Below are 5,000 nucleotides of genomic sequence, written 5' to 3' on the forward strand. Positions count from 1 at the left end.
ATTCCCATCTAACCATCTGCCTGGATACTTCCATGTGAAAGAATAATTAACATTGGATTTCCCCTTGCCATTTCTGGATGAATACATCTCCTAAACATTATAGACTCTAACAGGTACAAATCTCACAAATTACTTTTTTCCATTTGTGATACATAGTCAGGTACAGGATCATCCCTGCTCAAACCTGGTCCTCCTCCACATTTCTCTCAGCTATTATGGGTGATTAATTTCCTCAGCAACATTTTTGCCTGGAGTGTGAACAGTAGAGGTCAACTAGGCGATCATATAATGCAATCTGACTTAGCACCATCTGCTTTGTTAAGAAGGTAGGGAATGCTTAGGATACCTCATCCATGCTCAGGTCTGGTCCTATATAGACTTTTTTGTATCTTTCTGAAAAATTAGTTTTTACTTTACATGCAAATTGATCTTCCCTGGGCTGCTAATCATACCTAACACCTTTTCACTCTCAGATACCATCAAGTTAATACCTTCAACAATACTCTCATGACTGCATGACTTTATCCAATGTTTCATTTCAGACTGAAGACTGAAGAACTTCCTCTGCTTTTTTATCGTATTAATAGCTTAAGACACACTAAAAACAATTTAATGGGATTTAAGTTGATTCTGGCTTAAGTGTCTCATAGTGTGATACATAATGTACTGGTCCTTTATATTAACCCATTGTGGATGACTGATAGATTCATTTGCCCAGTCTCCAGGATGGAGCAAGGCAGCTTTACGCAACATACTTTGACTCTCCCCAGTCTCTTACAGTCATTCATTGTAAAACTAGAGCCATTTTTGTTTTTTTCATTTTTGTGTGTTTTATTATGTTTAGAGACATATTTGTCATATGACAGGCTGTATCAATGCTGCAGTTGACTAAAATTGTATTTTATGATCCACATCAGCTCATTATTTTCTTTATACTCAGTGTTATAGAAGTATTACTGTTTTATGGGAGGACAAAAAGCAACTTTATCTTTTTCATATTCCTGTACTATTATGAATGAATACAAAACAACATGAAGACAACATGAAGAGATGGGAAGAGGAAGGAATCCTGGGCTTATGATTGTGTCACAGGAAAAGGCATCCCTACTGTCACAGGGGCACATTGTAGACACTGGGCATTGGTTTGAGTTCTCCTTCCTCTTCTCGTTCTGCCTGCACATTCTTCATCTGTGGTACTTTAAAGCAAGAAGTCGGCATCTTGCTATGTATCATTGCTCTATAAAGATAATGCTTGCCAGAGACCATGGATGAGTGCTATTCAAGGCTCTCTCTCCTACTGATACTAGAATAAAGTAGTGCCATCTAGGTTTTGGATGTTAGGTTTGTTTAATATTACTGTAATCATAGCAATTATGACTGTAATAGTCATCCTCACTCACTCCTTACTCAGCACAGTAAAATAACACAGTGATCCAAAATCCCCGAACGTCATGTATGTCATGACGCCCATTGTCAGGCCAAAGCTCCTGTGTCATGTATGCCATGACACCTACTGCAATGGGTTAACATATTTCTTTAGTATCAAGTTATTTTGCTACATGCCTAATAATCATATCATTAATTTGCTCCTGATAGGCTTTCATATATATACATCTCTTAATTTCACTTGTCTGCTGTCAGTAGCCTTTAATCTAGCAATAGAAACTCAAATATTCTTTGGTAGTTTTTCAGGATCTTTAATCCACAGGTATATGACTGGCCATCTATTTTTTTCATGATCATAATTCAGTCCTTTTTTCATCAAAGCTAATTCCCTCTCTTCCTTAAGACTAAATTCATTACTTCCAGCAGGACAATGTCCACATTTACAACAGCCACATTTGGACTATAGGATGTACCAAAACTTTTGACAGCAAAAAATTTATCTAATTTCTGAGACAAATTCTTATACTGTTCCAAAGATATATCTTTCACATGAAACACACCAGCCAAATGGTTCATATAGATACATATATTTCTGCTACCCTTACCTGTATTTTTTAGTAATGGATAACTGCATTTGTCCAGTCTTAACAACCCTGGGTAGCATGCCACAATAATCTATCCCTACACGTAATTCTATTTTGCCCATGTCTCACAGGCTCTTCCTTGTTCCACTATCAATTCTGCAACTTTGCTTATATTTACCTGGTCCACCTCTGACATGATTCCATTGATACCACAAGTCCTTAGTTCTTGCTTTTTACCATTTTTATCTGTAAATAGTGCAAGATATTCCTTGTTCTCAAACAAGTCATTTCCTACTTTAGTGACAGCAAGACAAACTGTCGTTCCTTTCCGTCCCATCTTTCTACCCATTCTATGAGTGATTAGTCCCAAAGAGTTGTGACTCTTTTGTTCATATACAAAACACTACTCACCATCAGTAAAAACTCTGCCACGTGAAACTAGGTTATGGCTATTTTCACTGGGCTGTTCTGCTTGGCATTATTAGTAAACATTCTATGTAATTAAAAATTATTTTTACCACACCTCATCTGATCTACTATATCACAGACCCTCTTATCCTGTACCAAACACCTTCTTTCTTATAACTTCATACTTATCCTTATCATCTAGTCTGAAATACAGTACATATTTGAGGCATGATACCAGCATCTTGGTTTATCCATACTCGACTTGTTTTTCCAATATGTGAGAAACTGTTTTACTCCAACTTACAATGCAGTCTTCTTGTTTGTCTTGCTTTCCTTGCACTGTTTATATCCTGTTCACTAACCCTTCTGGTTCTCCCTCCTCTATTACTGCATTATGAATTGAGGCCTTTGAATTTGAAACTGCTATCCTAACATCTGCTTCCACTTCCTTGTTCTCCCTTAACAAATATTCTAGCAAGCCTTCAAACTGTTTGATGCTATATTTTATGCCTAGTGCTATTGCTATCAGTTTCTCAATCTGACTCATCATTATTACAATATTTGTCTCAGAAGACAACCCTACCTTTTTCAAAATCAAAAAGGCTCTTTCAACTACATCAATATACTGAACAAATTTCTTTAAATTATTCTCAAGAACTGTTTTCAGGTTTTTACCCTCATTCAACACTGAATCTCTGTAGTCTTTGATGGATTTCCAAACTTATCATCTAATCTCTCAAATATTTGTTTATAATGCCTCACCTGATTGAAACTGCTTTAATGCATATGGATCTTCACTATAGGTACCTTTCATTAGTCAATCATATCTTTACAGAAAGTAAAATAGTATCTCATTTTTCCACTAAATCTTGGTCATTCAAGAGCTTTTACTTCAATCTTATATCCTCATTGTCATTTTTACATTTTTCAAAGACTCAATCCTATTAACTAATGTTGAGTGTACCTTACTCTTTGCACAATGCGGATGGGTATCATGACATACATGACGGAGGAGGTTTTGGCTTGACGGCGGGCATCTTGACGTACATGACATTCGGGGATTTTGGACCTCTGTTTCTTTATTGTACTATGAGTAATGAGCGTGTGATGAAGACAGTTGCAATCATAATTACTATAATTACCATAATATTAAGCAAAATGGGTTTCACCAATCATCCAAAATGTAGATGGCACCACTTTCTGATATCACTAGCAGGAGAGAGAGCCTTGAATGGCACCCATCCACGGTCTCCACCAAGCACTATCTTTATAGTGATGGCATACAGCAAGTTGCCGACCTCTTGCTCTAAAGTAACAGCAATGAAGGATGTGCAGGGAGAATGCCTTTTACTGTGGCACTCACAGTCATAAGCTTAGGTTTCCTTCCTCTTCCCTACCTCTTCATGTTATCTTCATTAAGGATGGTTATATTTTTCACATTCGTTCACAACAGTACATGAATATAAAAAAAATGAAGTTGCTTTTTGAGCTCTTATAAAGCAGCAATACTTCTATCACACTAAGTATAAACAAAATAGTGAACTGATATGGACCCTATACTACAATTTTAGTCAGATGCAGCATTGATAGAGGCTGTCATATGACATGTAAGTCTATCAATACAATAAAAAACAAAAATGACAAACACAAAAATGGCTCTAGTTTTACAATGAGTGACTGAAAGAGAGTGGGAAAAGTCAAGGCATGTTGCGTGAAGCTGCCTCGCTCTGAAATAAAACCCATTCTGGAGACTGGTCAAGGAAATCTATGACTGTGGGTTAATAATTCCAAGGTCCAGAATATACTGCTTACTTTCCTCTGCCTCTTCATCACAGCCATCCCCACAGCTCACAAGAAGTTTGGTGATTTCTTCACTGATTCCCTAAACAGCCTGACAAGCATCACAAACCTCGTCCCAGGCATCCTGCACCACCCTGGCGGAGTCCTCCCAAAGGACGACCTCTGAGAGGATCTTCAGCCTCCTTGTAATTTCCTCACCTACGGCCTGTCCATCTTGAGCTCCTCCACCCTCGCAGAAGGTTCACCTGTAAAACATTGCCCTTGTTGGAAAACCTTTACTGCCATTATGGTTCACCATGAAAAAAATCCTACATGAATCTTTTAAATATTCTATCATCTTGCAAGCAATTTAACAACACTGATGCAGAGTCTTGTCAAGCAATCACTTATGCAAGCATAACAATTCTGTTAACAATTCAAACACATGTGAATAGTCAAAGAATACAAAATTTATTGATGCCCAATTTGATAATGTTTCAAAGAATAACAATGCCAATACAGTGTAAATAACAAGCCCACAGCTCAGTCCAACCTCGGCCTCACCATCCTGACCAATTTGAACGATGACATCCACAGCAAAGTTAAACAAGGCAACTTAATTAAGAATTGCAAGTCCTAATGATCTTGGTCTTTGCTGTGCAATCTATCATGCTTCTTTGTATGCAATAAACGATTATTCTATCTAAATTTTGCCATAGAAACATTAATCATGGAACGTACCTTACATACGCATGATCCTTCAGGCATGTCAAATTTACATAATGTTTCAAATTTTCAAATTACACTTACCTCTGCGTGGAAGATTTGAGCAGACCTCCTGAG

This window comes from Penaeus japonicus, unplaced genomic scaffold, assembly GCF_977035675.1.
Source record: "Penaeus japonicus unplaced genomic scaffold, GWHDUDI00000001_assembly GWHDUDI00000017, whole genome shotgun sequence".
NCBI lineage: Eukaryota > Metazoa > Arthropoda > Malacostraca > Decapoda > Penaeidae > Penaeus > Penaeus japonicus.